Here is a 17,462-nt window from a genome sequence, read left to right as displayed (position 1 = left end):
CTGCAGGCATATCAATCGCCTTTGCCAGGCAATGGCAAGATGAGGGTGAAGGGATGGGGTGGGATTCCAGCCTACACGGGTGTGTGGTCCCACACTCCCCACTCACAATTAACACCACCGAACTTATAGCACACCTTAAGAAACCCCTGCCCACGACCCCGCCAGTGAGAACAATAATAGAAAGGTGTCCTACCATCACCAAGTAACTCGGGAATGGATTAGTATTGGTACCAACCGAAAAGGTGTTATACCAGGGGCTACATTATGCAGTAGCTTCAGTTATGTTAAACTTTACCGAGGTGCATATACCTGACTGGTGCCCGAAGGAAACAGAGCAGCTATAGCAGGCCCTACTCAGAGAAATGTTCAAGAACTTTTATGAGTTAGAATTTGAGAATGTAGACAAAACAGATATATACATCCTATACGCGAGGGACACCATGGGCACGGGAAGACCTAGAAGGGGCACCTTGAACGACATTTTAACTGCATATCATGCAGGATCCTCTGTGATAAATAGCCTGGACGATATCGAACTACACATGCAGATAAATGGTCTAAAGAACCAACTGAGAAACATCATGAAAGAAGAAAACACAGGAGAAGGCTCAGAGCTACACGAGAACCAGGCTATGATGATCCATTGAAAGGAAATCGTGGCTGAACTGGAAAAACATGCACAGACAGGGAATGCACTCATACGGAAGGATAGGAATGCTTCTGACCAGGTTGCACAGAACGAGGTGTGTGTGCTGTACGGGGCATGGTTGTTGGGCGAGGGCCGCAACAACCTGGAGGATTTAAAACAAGGTTTAGTCCCCTACTGGATCAGTAACAAGCCCATACAGTAACTCACGAAGCCCGTGCCAGCTCGGCCTAGCTTCTGAAACTTACCCTATCCCAGTCGATCGCGATGTTCTCATCACACCATCATGGGGATAGTACTAAGGATGTCGGTCATGGGTGGGACAGCCCTTCCCACACTGTATACAGGGTGGAGAACATTGGAGTCATTCAAGGAGGTGCACATGTTCATTTCACAGCAGTCCCACCATATGTCATAAAGTGGGAACACGCTGTGACGGGTACTGACCTCTCCGGGTGCTCACATAATACTGTGTCCCCAGCACTTGAACACCTATTCTAAACCACAGTGTGGGTTTAAAGCTGCTGGTGCACAGTCTATCAACTGTACCATGGAGGTAATGGCACAAAACCATGTCCCTCCACAGGGAGCATACATCGGTGGTGGGACATATTGTGTCAGCACCAGTGCGCCCCACTACCAACATGGACACTTCTGGTGTCCGGTCAGTGACAGCAGTTTTTGCTTTAAACCCGAGGCAGAAGTTCAAGTGTCCCAGGAACGGATTGTCCCCATGCCTGAACCCTCCACTGTTCACCTCACTGTGAGAGAAAACATCAAAAACCTGCAGGATTATGTAGTACATTTGGCGATGAAATTCCCCCACTACCCGAACAACTTACTGCTCTGCTAGCAGCTGTAGTAATCTCACAAAAACATTTCGATTCTCGAGAACAGAAAACAATTGAGATAGGGAGAAAGATTCCAGAGATCACAATTCCACCTTGGTGGGACATTTTCAGAAATATAGAAGTTCCTGCCGGGATCAGAATAGCTTCCCACTTTTTGGTTGTCTGTCAACTCGCGATTATTCTTTACTTATGGTGTCTCACTTGTTGAGTGAAACGCAGAGGCTGTCAGGTCAGGCTGTACGCTCCCTGGCCAAACTTGGGGATCGCACAGGGAGGAGTAACACCATACTACCATGAACTCATCCTTTTTTGGCGTGGAAGCAAGTCATCCTCATTTCGAGGGACCGCCTATGATGATGATGATGATGGATATATTAACGTCCCGACAGCTCATTGACTGCAGGAGTGGGACCGTGTGGCGCTTCAGAAGACATGTCAAAAAGACAAAGTCACTGATTCCGTCTCATGTGCTCCTTCAATCAGGAATCGCAACAATCTAAAAATGCTTAATAATGGTTACACCTTATCTCCAAATAAACTTCATACTTGGCTTGTTGGTCTAGAGGTATGATTCTCGCTTCGGGATTGTTATTTGAAGTATGCGAGAGGTCCCGGGTTCAAATCCCGGACGAGCCCTCATTTTGCCGCGAATTTTGAATTTGCATCGAACTTTTGCAAAGAAGGACTTGCATTTCTGCAGCGTCTGTCAGGAACTCATGATGCCCCAAAGTGCTTTACAGTCGTTGAGTTGCCTTTGAAATGTTGTCACGTGAGGAAAGATGTGCCCAAGTCACCTCACACGCACCTCAACTCTTTGTGAAGGAGATCATAGAAGTTTACAGCACGGAAGGAGGCCATTTCGGCCCATCGTGTCCGCGTCGGCCAACAAGAGGCCATCCAGCCTAATCCCACTTTCCAGCTCTAGGTCCATAACCCTGCAGGTTACGGCACTTCAGGTGCACATCCAAGCACTTTTAAAATGTGGTGAGGGTTTCTGCCTCTGCCACCCTTTCAGGCAGTGAGTTCCAGACCCCCACAACCCTCTGCGTGAAGAAATTTCCCCTCTAAACTTTCTACCAATTACTTTAAATTTATGTCTCCTTGTTGATGACCCCTCTGCTAAGTGAAATAGGCCGTTTCTATCCACTATATCTAGGCCCCTCATAATTTTATACACCTCAATGAAGACTCCCCTCAGGCTCTGTTCCATGGAAAACAAACCCAGCGTATCCAATCTGTCCTCATGGCTAAGATTCTCCACTCCCGGCAACAGACTCGTAAATCTCCTCTGTATCCTCTTCAGTGCAATCATGTCCTTCCTGTAATATGGCGACCAGAACTGCACGCAGTAGTCCAGCAGTGGCCAAACCTGCCCCACCGACCCCATCTCTTGTATTCTATTCCTGGATAATAAAGGCGAGCATCCATATTCCTTCTTAACCACCTTATCGACCTGGCCTGCTACTTTCAGGGATCTGTGGACATGCACTGCCTGGATTCTGGGGAGGACCCAGCAGATTGGAAAACTGCAAATGTAATGCCCCTATTTAAAAAAGGAGGAAGACAAAAAGCAGGAAACTATGGACCAGTTAGCCTAACGTCTGTGGTTGGGAAAATGTTGGCGTCCATTATTAAAAAAGCAGTAGCAGGACATAGAAACATAGAAACGTAGAAAATATGTGCAGGAGAAGGCCATTCGGCCCTTCGAGCTTGCACCACCATTCAATAAGATCATGGCTGATCATTCAGCTCAGTACCCCTTTCCTGCTTTCTATCCATACCTCTTGATCCCTTTAGCCTTAAGGGCCACATCTAACTCCCTCTTGAATATATCTAACGAACTGGCATCAACAACTCTCTGTGGCAAAGAATTCCACAGGTTAACAACTCTCTGAGTGAAGAAGTTTCTCCACATCTCGGTCCTAAATGGCTTCCCCCTTATCCCTTAGACTCTGACCCCTGGTTCTGGACTTCCCCAAACATCGGGAACATTCTTCCTGCCTCTAACCTGCCCAGTACCGTCAGAATTTTATATGTTTCTATGACATCCCCTCTCATTCTTCTAAACTCCAGTGAATGCAGGCCCAGTGGATCCAGTCTCTCCTCATATGTCAGTCCTGCCATCCCGGGAATCAGTCTGGTGAAACTTCGCCGCACGCCCTCAATAGCAAGAACATCCTTCCTCAGATTAGGAGACCAAAACTGAACACAATATTCCAGATGACGCCTCACCAAGGCCCTTTAAATCTTCAGTAAGACCTCCCTGCTCCAATACTCAAATTCCCCAGCTAAGAAGGCCAACATGCCATGTGTCTTCTTCACCGCCTGCTGTACCTGCATGCCAACTTTCAATTATTGATGTACCATGACACCCAGGTCACGTTGCACCTCCCATTTTCCTAATCTGTCACCATTCAGATAATATTCTGCCTTCACGTTTTTGCCACCAAAGTGGATAACCTCACATTTATCTACACTATACTGCATCTGCCATGTATTTGCCCACTTACCGACCTGTGCAAGTCACCCTACAGCCTATTAGCATCCTCCTCACAGCTCACACCGCCACCCAGCTTAGAGTCACCTGCAAACTTGGAGATATTACAATCAATTCCGTTGATTCCATCTAAATCATTGATGTATATTGTAAATAGCTGGCGTCCCAACACTGAGTCCAGTGGCATGCCACTAGTCACTGCCTGCGATACTGAGAAGGACCCATTTATCCCTGCTCCCTGCTACCTGTCTGCCAACCAGTTCTCTACCCACGTCAATACATTACCCCCAATACCATATGCTTTCATTTTGCAAACTAATCTCTTGTGTGGGACCTTGTCAAAAGCCTTTTGAATGTTCAAACACATTACATCCACTGGTTTTCCCTTGTCCACTCTGCTAGTTGCATCCTAAAAAATTCTTGAAGATTTGTCAAGCATGATTTCCGTTTCATAAATCCTTGCTGACTTGGACAGATCTTGTCACTGCTTTCCAAATGTGCTCCTATTTCATCTTTAATAATTGATTCCAGCATTTTCCCCACTACTGATGTCAGGCTAATCGGTCTATAATTTTACATTTTCTCTCTCCCTCCTTTTTTAAAAAGTGTTGTTACATTAGTTTCCCTCCAGTCCATAGGAACTGATCCAGAGTCGATAGACTGTTGGAAAATGATCACCAATGCATCCACTATTTCTAGGGCTACTTCCTTAAATACTCTGGGATGCAGACTATCAGGCCCTGTGGATTTATTGGCCTTCAATCCCATCAATTTGCCTAACACAATTTCCTGACTAATAAAGATTTCCTTCAGTTCCTACTTCTCGCTAGACCCTCGGTTTCCAAGTATTTCCGGAAGGTTATATGTATCTTCCTTCGTGAGAACAGAACTAAAGTATCTGTTCAATTGGTCTGCCCTTTCTTTGTTCCCCATTATAAATTCACCTGATTCTGACTGCAAGTGACCTACGTTTGTCTTCACTAATCGTTTTCTCTTCACATATCTACAGAAGCTTTTGCAGACAGTTTTTATGTTCCCTGCAAGCTTCCGCTTATACTCTATTTTTCCGCTCCTAATTAAACCCTTTGTCCTCCTCGACTGAATTCTAAATTTCTCCCAGTCCTCAGGTTTGCTGCTTTTTCTGGCCAATTTATATGCCTCTCCTTGGAATTAACACCATCCCTAATTTCCCTTCTTAGCCACGGTTGAGCCACATTCCCTGTTTCATTTTTTTCTCCAGACAGGGATGTACAATTGTTGAAGTTCATCCATATGATCTTTAAATGTTTGCCATTTCCTATCCACCGTCAACCCTTTAAGTCTCATTTGCCAGTCTATTCTAGCCAATTCACATCTCATACCATTGAAGTTACCTTTCCTCAAGTTCAGGATTCTCGTCTCTGAATTAACTGTGCCACTCTCCATCTCAATAAAGAATTGTACCATATTGTGATTACTCTTCCCCAAGAGGCCTCGCACAACAAAATTGCTATTAGTCCTTTCTCATTCCACATCACCGAGTGTAGGAGAGCCAGCCCTCCAGTTGGTTCCTCGACATATTGGTCAAGAAAACCATTCCTAATGCACTCCAGGAAATCCTCCTCCACTGTATTTAGAAACATAGAAAATAGGTGCAGGAATAGGCCATTCGGACCTTCTAGCCTGCACCACCATTCAATGAGTTCATGGCTGAACATGCACCTTCAGTACCCCATTCCTGCTTTCTCACCATACCCCTTGATTCCCCTAGTAGTAAGGACTTCATCTAACTCCTTTTTGAATATATTTAGTGAATTGGCCTCAACAACTTTCTGTGGTAGAGAATTTTACAGGTTCCCCACAGTCTGGGTGATGAAATTCCTCCTCATCTCGGTCCTAAATGGCTTACCCCTTATCCTTAGACTGTGTCCCCTGGTTCTGGACTTCCCTAACATTGGGAACATTCTTCCTGCATCTAATCTGTCTAATCCCGTCAGAATTTTAAACGTTTCTATGAGGTACCCTCTCATTCTTTTGAACTCCAGTGAATACAAGCCCAGTTGATCCAGTCTTTCTTGATAGGTCAGTCCCGCCATCCCGGGAATCAGTCTGGTGAACCTTCGCTGCACTCCCTCAATAGCAAGAATGTCCTTCCTCAGGTTAGGAGACCAAAATTGTACACAATACTCCAGGTGTGGCCTCACCAGGGCCCTGTACAACTGTAGCAACACCTCCCTGCCCCTGTACTCAAATCACCTCGCTATGAAGGCCAACATGCCATTTGCTTTATTAACCGCCTGCTGTACCTGCATGCCAACCTTCAATGACTGATGTACCATGATACCCAGGTCTCGTTGCACCTCCCCTTTTCCTAATCTGTCTCCATTCAGATAATAGTCTGTCTCTCTGTTTTTACCACCAAAGTGGATAACTTCACATTTATCCATATTATGCTTCTTCTGCCATGCATTTGCCCACTCACCTAACCTATCCAAGTCGCTCTGCAGCCTCATAGCATCCTCCTCGCAGCTCACACTGCCACCCAACTTAGTGTCATCCGCAAATTTGGAGATACTACATTTAATCCCCTCGTCTAAATCATTAATATACAGTGTAAACAGCTGGGGCCCCAGCACAGAACCTTGCGGTACCCCACTAGTCACTGCCTGCCATTCTGAAAAGTCCCCATTTACTCCTACTCTTTGCTTCCTGTCTGACAACCAGTTCTCAATTCATGTCAGCACACTACCCCCAATCCCATGTGCTTTAACTTTGCACATTAATCTCTTGTGTGGGACCTTGTCGAAAGCCTTCTGAAAGTCCAAATATACCACATCAACTTGTTCTCCCTTGTCCACTCTACTGGAAACATCCTCAAAAAATTCCAGAAGATTTGTCAAGCATGATTTCCCTTTCACAAATCCATGCTGACTTGGACCTATCATGTCACCTCTTTCCAAATGTGCTGCTATGACATCCTTAATAATTGATTCCATCATTTTACCCACTACCGATGTCAGTCTGACCTCCCTGTTATCTCTCCCTCCTTTTTTAAAAAGTGGGGTTGCATTGGCTACCCTCCACTCCATAGGAACTGATCCAGAATCAATGGAATATTGGAAAATGACTGTTAATGCATCCACTATTTCCAAGGCCACCTCCTTAAGTACTCCGGGATGCAGTCCATCAGGCCCTGGGGATTTATCGGCCTTCAATCCCATCAATTTCCCCAACACAATTTCCCGACTAATAAGGATTTCCCTCAGTTCCTCCTCCTTACTAGACCCTCCGACCCCTTTTATATCCGGAAGGTTGTTTGTGTCCTCCTCAGTGAATACCAAACCAAAGTACTTGTTCAATTGGTCTGCCATTTCTTTGTTCCCCGTCATGACTTCCCCTGATTCTGACTGCAGGGGACCTACGTTTGTCTTTACTAACCTTTTTCTCTTTACATATCTATAGAAACCTTTGCAATCCGTCTTAATGTTCCCTGCAAGCTTCTTCTCGTACTCCATTTTCCCTGCCCTAATCAAACCCTTTGTCCTCCTCTGCTGAGTTCTAAATATCTCCCAGTTCCCAGGTTCGCTGCTATTTCTGGCCAATTTGTATGCCACTTCCTTGGCTTTAATACTATCCCTGATTTCCCTTGATAGCCACGGTTGAGCCACCTTCCCTTTTTTATTTTTACGCCAGACAGGCATGTACAATCATCCATGCGGTCTCTAAATGTCTGCCATTGCCCATCAACAGTCAACCCCTTCAGTATCATTCGCCAATCTATCCTAGCCAATTCACGCCTCACACCTTCAAAGTTACCCTTTTTTAAGTTCTGGACCATGGTCTCTGAATTAACTGTTTCATTCTCCATCCTAATGCAGAATTCCACCATACTATGGTCACTCTTCCCCAAGTGGTCTCGCACAACGAGATTGCTAATTAATCCTCTCTTATTACACAACACCCAGTCTAAGGTGGCCTCCCCCCTAGTTGGTTCCTCGACATATTGGTCTAAAAAACCATCCCTTATGCACTCAAGGAAATCCTCCTCCACCGTGTTGCTTCCAGTTTGGTTAACCCAATCTATGTTCATATTAAAGTCACCCATTATAACTGCTGCACCTTTATTGCATGCACCCCTAATTTCATGTTTGATGCCCTCACCAACATCACTACTACCGTTTGGAGGTCTGTACACAACTCCCACTAACGTTTTTTGCCCTTTGGTATTCTGCAGCTCTGCCCATATAGATTCCACATCATCCAAGCTAATGTCCTTCCAAAATATTGCCTTAATTTCCTCCTTAACCAGCAATGCTACCCCACCTCCTTTTCCTTTTATTCTATCTTTCCTGAATGTTGAATAACCCTGGATGTTGAGTTCCCAGCCCTGATCATCCTGGAGCCACGTCTCCGTAATCCCAATCACATCATATTTGTTTACATCTATTTGCACAGTTAATTCATCCACCTTTTTGCAGATACTCCTTGCATTAAGACACAAAACCATCAGGCTTGTTTTTTTAACACCGTTTGTCCTTTTAGAATTTTGCTGTACAGTGGCCCTTTTTGTTCTTTGCCTTGGGTTTCTCTGCCCTCCACTTTTCCTCATCTCCTTTCTGTCTTTTGCTGTTGCCTCCTTTTTGTTTCCCTCTATCTCCCTGCATTGGTTCCCATCCCCCTGCCATATTAGTTTAAATCCTCCCCAACAGCACGAGCAAACACTCGCCCGAGGACATTGGTTCCGGTCCTGCCCAGGTGCAGACCGTCCGGTTTGTACTGGTCCCACCTCCCCCAGAATCGGTTCCAATGCCCCAGGAATTTGAATCCCTCCCTGCTGCACCACTGCTCAAGCCACGTATTCATCTGCGCTATCCTGCGATTCCTACTCTGACTATCCCGTGGCACTGTGAGCAATCCCGAGATTACTACTTTTGAGGTCCTACTTTTTAATTTAGCTCCTAGCTCCTTAAATTCGTTTTGTAGGACCTCATCCCTTTTTTTACCTATGTCATTGGTACCAATGTGCACCAGGACAACTGGCTGATCTCCCTCCCTTTTTAGAATGTCCTGCACCCGCTCCGAGACATCCTTGACCCTTGCACCAGGGAGGCAACATATCATCCTGGAGTCTCGGTTGCGGCCGCAGAAACGCCTATCTATTCCCCTCACCATCGAATCCCCTATCACTATCGCTCTCCCACTCTTTTTCCTGCCCTCCTGTGCAACAGAGCCAGCCACGGTGCCATGAACTTGGCTGCTGCTGCCCTCCCCTGATGAGTCATCCCCCTCAACAGTACCCAAAGCGGTGTATCTGTTTTGCAGGGGGATGACCACAGGGGACTCCTGCACTACCTTCCTTGCACTACTCTTCCTGCTGGTCTTCCATTCCCTAGCTGGCTGTGGACCCTTCTCCTGCGGTAAGACCAACTCGCTACACGTGATACACACGTCATTCTCAGCATCGTGGATGCTCCAGAGTGAATCCACCCTCAGCTCCAATTCCGCAACGTGGACCGTCAGGAGCTTGAGGTGGATACACTTTCTGCAGATATAGTCGTCAGGGACACTGGAGTCGTCCCTGAGTTCCCACATGTTACAGGAGGAGCATAACACCCGACCGAGCTCTGCTGCCATGACTTAACCCTTAGATACACTTAAATTGGCAACAACAATGTTAAAAGTTACTCACTGATATAGAAGAGAAAAAAGAAAAGAGAAAAACTACTCACCAATCACTCACCCTCTTGGCTGTGACGTCAACTTTTGATTTCTTTCTACTTCTTTATTGCCTTCTCTCCCCGCTGCAGCTGCACAGGTACGCCTCTCGGACTGCCGCCGCCTCTCGCTGCCGCTGGGTCTTTATAAGCCTCACCAACCATGCACTCCCGCCTCTCGGACTGCCGCCGCCTCTCGCTGCCGCTGGGCCTTTTATTGGCCTCACCAATCACGCACTCCCGCCTCTCGGTTTGGTTAGCCCAATGTCTATGCAGATTAAAGTTGCCCATGATAACTGCTGTACCTTTATGCATCCATAATTTCGTGTTTGATGCTGTCCCCAAACTCACTACTACTCTTTGGTTGTCTGTGCACAACTCCCATGAGTGTTTTCTGCCCTCTGGTAGTCCGCAGCTCTATCCATACAGATTCCACACCGTCCAAGCTAATGTCCTTCCTTACGATTGCGTTAATTTCCTCTTTAACCAGCAACGTTACCCGACCTCCCTTTCCTTTCTCTCTATCCTTCTTGAATGTTGAATACCTCTGGATGTTGAGTTCCCAGCCTTGGTGTCCCTGGAGCCATGTCTCTGTAATCCCAATTATATCATATTTGTTAATTGCTGTTGATGCAGTTAATTCGTCCACCTTATTACGAATACTCCTCGCATTGAGGCACAGAGCCATCAGGTTTGTCTTTTTAACATACTTTCTGCCTTTAGAATTTTGCTGTAATGTGGTCCTTTTTGATTTTTGCCTTGTGTTTCTCTGCCCTCCACTTTTATTTTTCTTCTTTCTATCTTTTGCTTCTGCACCCATTTTACTTCCTTCTATCTCCCTGCATAGGTTCCCATCCCCCTGCCATATTAGTTTAACCCCTCCTGAACAGCAGTAGCAAACACTCCCCTAGACATTGGTTCCGGTTCTGACCAGGTGCAGACCGTCCGGTTTGTACTGGTCCCACCTACCCCAGCACCGGTTCCCATGTCCCAGGAATTTGAATCCCTCCCCCCTGCACTACTCATCAAGCCACATAGTCATCTGAGCTGTCCTGCAATTTCTACTCCGACTAGCACGTGGCACTGGTTGCAATCCTGAGATTACTACCTTTGAGATCCTACTTTTTCATTGAACTCCTAGCTCCCTAAACTCAGCTTGTAGGACCTAATCCCGTTTTTTCCTATATCGTTGGTACCTATATGTACCACGACAGCTGGCTGTTCACCCTTCCCCTCCAGAATACACTGCAGCCGCTCCGAGACATCCTTGACTTTTGCACCAGGGAGGCAACTTACCATTCTGGAGTCTCGATTGCAGCCGCAGAAACATCTATCTTTTCCCCTTACAATAGAATCCCCTACCACTATAGTTCTCCCATTCTTTTTCCTGCCCTCCTGTGCAGCAGAGCCACCCCAGGTGCCATGGACTTGGCTGCTGCTGCCTTCCCCTGATGAGTCATCTCCTCCAACAGTACCCAAGATGGTGTATCTGTTTTGCAGGGGGATGACACCAGGGTACTCCTGCACTACCTTCCTTCCACTGCTCTTCCTGATGGTCACCCATTTCCTATCTGCCTGAGTAACCTTTACCCGTGGAGTGACCAACTCACTAAACGTGCTATTCACGACATCCTCAGCATCGCGGATGCTCCAGAGTGACACCATGCACAGCTCCAGTGCCGCAATGCGGCCTGTTAGGTGCTGCAGCTGGATACAGTTCCTGCACATGTAGTCATCAGGAACACTGGAAGCGCCCCTGACTTCCCTCACAGCACAGGAGGAGCATGACACGTGTCCGAGCTCTCCTGCCATGACGTAACCATTAGATTACTTAATTTGGCAACATGCCAAAGGTTTCTTGCTGCTAAGAACAAGAAGAAAGACAAAGAAACAGAAAACTACTCACCACTCAACCAGCCAATCACTTACCCTCTTGGCTGTGACGTCACCCTTTGATTACTTGTGACTTCTTTCTTACTTTTGACCCTGCACCAGCTGTAGCTCGCTGCTCGCTGCTCCTCCAGCCGCTGACCTCCGACTGCCGCCGATCCCCGGACTCCCGCTGGGCCTTTATAGGCCGCTGCTCACACCTCCTCCGGTCACTGCTCCTCCGGCTTTTGGAAAAAAATAATTCAGTCAGGCAGAGTCTGCATGGATTTATGAAAGGGAAGAAATGTTTGACAAATTTGCTGGAATTCTTTGAGGATGTAATGAACAGGGTGGATAAAGGGGAACCAGGGGATGTGGTGTTTTTGGACTTCCAGAAGGCATTTTGACAAGGTGCCACATAAAAGATTACTGCACAAGATAAAAGTTCACGGGGTTGGGGGTAATATATTAGCATGGATAGAGGATTGGCTAACAAACAGAAAACAGAAAGTCGGGATAAATGGTTCATTCTCTGGTTGGTAAACAGTAACTAGTGGGGTGCTGCAGGGATCAGTGTTGGGGCCCCAACTATTTATAATCTATATTAACGACTTGGAAGAAGGGACCGAGTGTAAAGTAGTCAAAGATTGGAGGAAAAGCAATGTGTGAGGAGGACACAACAAATCTGCAAAACAACATAGCCAGGCTTAGTGAGTGGGCAAAAATTTGGCAGATGGAGTATAATGTTGGAAGTGCAAGGTTATGCACTTTGGCAGAAAAAATCAAAGACAAGTTATTATTTAAATGGAGAAAAATTGCACAGTGCTGCAGTAACAGCGGGACCTGCGGGTACTTGTGCATGAAACACAAAAGGTTAGTATGCAGGTACAGCAATTGATCAGAAGGCCAATGGAATCTTGGCCTTTATTGCAAAGGGGATGGAGTAGAAAAGCAGAGAAGTCTTGTTGCAGTTATAAAGGAGATTGGTAAGGCAAGACCTGGAATACTGCGTGCAGTTTTGGTTTCCATATTTAATACTGCTTTACTTGCTTTGGAGATGTAGAATTTACCAATATTTCGCAAAGATTCCTTGTACCTGTTCCCCTGCAGAGGAGAAGAATCCCTTTCTGAACTTTTAAAATGGAAGGACAGACTTCGGGACACAAATGAGTTTAAAGAGGAAGACGAGGCCTGCAGGGGATAAAAGGGGATGCATTCATGGAGCCCCCACAGTGTTTTAACTCATAAGAAAGAGAATTTAATTTGTACCTAAATTACAGAAGCCTGAGATCCCCTAAACATCTCTGGGAAGCAGCATATCAATTTTGAGATTCTACAACATTTTGGCTGCGAATAAAGAGTTACCGAATACATGACATGGGGCTAACCTCTGTGAAGCAAATTCGTGTATTAAGGATCCCAGACTGTCTGGGGGAACTATGCAACACCGATTCACCCGCTAATAGATAATCAAATTACCAACCATTATCTAAATGACACAACTGTATCAAATTACTGCTGAACAAGCCCGACAAATTCTGACAAAGAAGAGAGCTCGAAACTAATGAGCAGCTCCCTTGAAACAAAGAGCTGGGCCAGATTTGGTGGGAGATAAGATAGCCTTTTTGGGATATATCTATTCCCAGTTTTACAAGGAAAAGAACACAAGCAGCCGGAGGTGGGGAGTGAAGAAATGGAGTAGTGGAGAAAACTGCAAGAAATCATCAAGGACCGACCGAGCATGCAAACAGCACGAGGCCCACGAAACGGAAGGTTGTCAGCAACCAAATTGACAATCCGGGCCACCACAACCAGCGAAACGACCAACCGAAACCAACTCAGCAAAAACCGAAGAATCGACATTTATTTCCATTCTACAATCTACTTCTGAACGACCAACGGGTGAGAAATTACCAAAAAGGACTAACTAAAGCTATTCCTAACCAAAGAAAGTGGGTACTTACTCCATACATCCAAAACTCAACTTACTGCATCACCCCAACTGAACACTACGCAGTCCGTAGTCCTCTCCTCCGTCCGGGATAATGCTCGCCTAGAAGGCCAAGTGCAGTGAACCCCGAAACCGCAATTCACCGGCAAATGTCAAAAGCGATTGGTGAGCATAGCTCCTGAACCCCCAGAGCTATAACTTAGTTAGTCAGGGAATTGAGAGCGGGGGAGGCAAGGATAACTCGTGTAAATGTATCTGCATTCTCCTCTTTACCCCATTTAGAGTTTAAGCTGTATTCCTTTCCCCATAGGCTGTATGTTGACAATTTATTCAACGTGTTGTACCCCTTAGTGTCTATTGCTATTACTATTCTGTGTGTGTTATTAAAGATGTGCCTTTTACTTTCTTTTAAACACAATAAAGCCATACCTGCTTCCTATCTTGAAACCGATTGTTTGCCCAAGTCTGTCACAGCCCCTTTATAATTCAAGTGTCGAGAACCAAGGGTGTGGGAGCGATTCATTTAAGGGCAGAAGGGAAAGCTGACCCTCCGAAAACCACCCCTTACATAATGGTGACCACCAAGGGCCTCTGGGGCAAGAGACGTGATAAGAGAGAGAGTGGTTTCATGAAAAGAAGCAAAAAGGAAGAGGGGATTTCCTCGTATGTGTTTAAGAGGGTAAATGTGGCTAAGGAGTGGGTACTCGATCTATTGTATGCTGAGCGTCCAGAAGATGCTGCAGCTCAATGGACCGAGAGCAAGGACCATAAAAAGTCAATAGAGAAGGCCATTTGGCTAATTTGCCTTCAGCGACAGATCCGGCTTCTCGATGAGGAGAATGAGAAATTAAAGGGAGTATTGAGGCAGGCAGAAGAGAGGTCCAGTGCAAGGGACACAGTCGGAGAAAGGCTGTGGACTGAGGTGGGACAGTGAAAGGAAAGTAGAGAGCTCACTAAAGAAAGGCACAAAACCCAACTGGACCTTTTACAGTGTCAGATTATTGAAGCCAAGTATAGCGAACTTGCATTGATGGAATAGAATTCCTGCCTCGCCAAGCAAGTTAAAGATTATGGGGAGAGGGTGAAAGACATTCAGGTAGCCTATAAGGTAGCCAGTACTAGGGAATTTGAGGCTGGTGACCATGGCCCCCGCCAGCAGCGGATCCAAGGCTTGAACCTTGCTCTATCCCGGGCTCAAGGCATGGTGTGCATGATAAACCCGGGTTTAGCCCAGGAATACCTGGTAGAGCAAGGAGAAACCCCGCAGTCACCGCCTGCAGCTCCCGGGAACAGCCCAGAGCAGCGGGGGTGTCAGCCAGAGTGCGGGGCAGACAAGGATTGCGAACTACCAACAACGGCGGCCCCGAGTTTTAAATCGGTTTGATAGCAGGGGGAAGCAGGCAAGCCAATACAAGGAGGGCTGGAACCAAGGCCAATGCACTCGGTCCGGCAGCAGACGTTTGGCCCACCTGGTGCAAATGGAGCTGCACGACCCCTAGTAAGCAATTTCATAGCCCGCATGACACCCAAAAACTGAGCGCTATGATAGGCCACCGAAGTAAGCTCACCCAACAGGGGGATCCCTCGGTACACTTCCTGGAAGTGGAACAGATAGGGGATATTAACGGGTGCAATGATTCAGAGCAGGCTAAGCTGTTGCTCCTCTCACAAGACACCAAGCTGTGCCATTCCCTCTCTGCACACAGCAGAAAGGGGCGAAACACGTACCCTCCGGTTAAGGAGGAGGATCTAGAGGCCATGGGTATGAACGACTTGAGTCCTTTCTCCCGAGTGCAGAAAACAGTACAGCTCCATGGGGAGACTCCACAGGCTTTCGCCGACAGGTTGTGGCCGGTCTACGAAAGGGCCTGTAGTGGGGTTCTTGACCGGGCCCACCTGGCCCCTAACGAGATGGCTCACTGACTCCGCAGCCTGGTGGCAAACAGCTTACCTGGAGTGAAGGCAAAAGCCCAGGTCTGGTTCGATCCAAGAGATCCCAGAACCACCAATGAGACAGTGGTCAGTCAGTTGACCCTGGCTTACCGGAACGGGAAGGTCCATCAGATTAAACCCAGCCAAGGCAAGAGAGAGTGGCATCAGGAAGGTGGGAACCCTCCCCACAAAGGGGGTGAATGTTTTGGGTGTGGGAAAAGTGGGCACTGGAGGAAGAACTGTAGCAACCCATGGAAAGAGACTAAGGGAAAGGCCACTTCAGCCCCAGCCCGTAAGGTCGGGGCAGGAACACCCGACTCATATGAGACACTCGTAGCCACCCTACAGACACTTATAAATGGACTGGGAGCAGTAGCTACCGCAACCGTTACAGTAGCCGGTACGGTAAATCCCTCTGCTCCAACCCACCCATGTGTATGACTAGAGCCAGCGCAGCCTGTGTACCTGTGTTCCCTAGAGTACGATGCCTGGAAGAGACCGTGCGTTACAATGGAGGTGGTGAAAGTGAACGGGACCTACCTGCTAGATACTGGTGCTTCCTGCACCCCTGTACATGCAGATAACCCGGCTACCTCACCTCTATCGAACGGGGTCCCGTACAGTCTAGTGGGGTTCACAGGCAACGAGCAAACTGGTTCGTTTTCCATCCCGCTCACCATTCAGTTAGGGACACTCAAAACCAAATGGAAGTGTGTCCTGATGAAATTGGAGCAGGAGGGAAAATTTATCCTGGGGGCTGATTTTATCATTAGCCACTAGATCCTTTTGGATCTGAGGAACCACTGTCGATGGGGAGCCATAGGGACAGACAGGGAAGGTGAGGTGCCGGTGATCCCAGAAAAAGAGGCCAAGGGAATGTTGTGTACCGTGAAGCCAAAGGAGGGTTATGACTTGGAATTACTGGTCAGTAGCACCCCAGTGGAGTACCAGGCATATGTACGGGCACACCTTGCAGCATTCGCCACCCACAAACATGACTGTGGCAGGGTAACGGGGGTGGAAGTTAGTATAGAAGGGGACCCCATGACCCAACCACAAAAGCAATATAACTTCCCCAGGGAGGCAGAGGTCGTCCTGACAACGGCGCTGGGATCACTGGTAGAGCAAGGGGTGTTAAGAACGATAGCAACCCATGTGAACTCTCCACTGTGGCCGGTTAAGAAATGGGACAACTCATGGAGGGCCACCGTGGACTATCGAGTGCTGAATAAGAATATCCCTGCCAGTGCACACACTGTAGCAGCCGTAGCGGACCTCAGAGGGAGTATTCCAGCATCCGCGACCACTTTCACGGTGTTGGACATTTCAAATGGGTTCTGGTCCATTCTTTTAAATCGGGAGGACCAGTACAAGTTCGCCTTTACCTTTAAGGGCCAACAATACACGTGGAACTGTCTTCCCCAGGGATTCCACAACAGCCCAGCATTTTTCACCAACGCATGGTGAACTGTTTAAAGGGCTTTAGCAGACCCCAGCAGTTGGTGCAGTATGTGGATGACCTGCTCCTGTTCATCGATCAGGGGGAGGAGCATGGCCCACTGCTGGCTGAGCTGCTGGAGCTGCTAAAAGAAGAAGGGTTTAAAGTAAAGCCGAATAAGGCACAGATCGGCCAGAAGGAAGTCAAATTCCTGGGGCTGACTGTGCGCGCTGGGGAAAGGGCCATAGACAAGGCTAGAAGGGAGGCAGTACAGGAGTTAGCAGCCCCCAACACAGTGACAGGGGTAAGATCCTTTCTCGGGCTCACTGGGCACTGCAGAGACTTCATTGAGGATTATGTAGCCACCGCAGCCCCTCTGCTCAGGCTCCTACACAAGGGGGTAGAGTGGGACTGGGATCAGGGTTTGTGAGGCAGCATTTAATCAGCTCAAGAAGGACTTACAGACCGCGCCAGCCTTAGGAGCGAAAGATGTAGGAAAGGAGTTTTTCCTGGAGGTGGCAGCCAGCGGGGACACTTTGAGCTCAGTGCTGCTTCAAGAGCGGCACGGCCAGCTGAGACCGGTGG

The 17,462-nt window shown here is 47.4% G+C and overlaps 1 non-coding gene across 1 annotated transcript; it reads left to right on the top strand.

Moving 5' to 3' along the window:
• Positions 1 to 2,045: 2,045 nt before the first annotated feature.
• trnap-cgg (transfer RNA proline (anticodon CGG)) lies at positions 2,046 to 2,133 on the top strand. The gene is given in 2 exon segments: positions 2,046 to 2,081; positions 2,098 to 2,133. It is a non-coding gene; the product is annotated as a tRNA-Pro (tRNA).
• The last annotated feature ends 15,329 nt before the right edge of the window (positions 2,134 to 17,462 follow it).

Source organism: Pristiophorus japonicus, unplaced genomic scaffold (assembly GCF_044704955.1).
Source record: "Pristiophorus japonicus isolate sPriJap1 unplaced genomic scaffold, sPriJap1.hap1 HAP1_SCAFFOLD_89, whole genome shotgun sequence".
NCBI lineage: Eukaryota > Metazoa > Chordata > Chondrichthyes > Pristiophoridae > Pristiophorus > Pristiophorus japonicus.
This window is presented reverse-complemented; position numbering and strand designations above follow the sequence as displayed.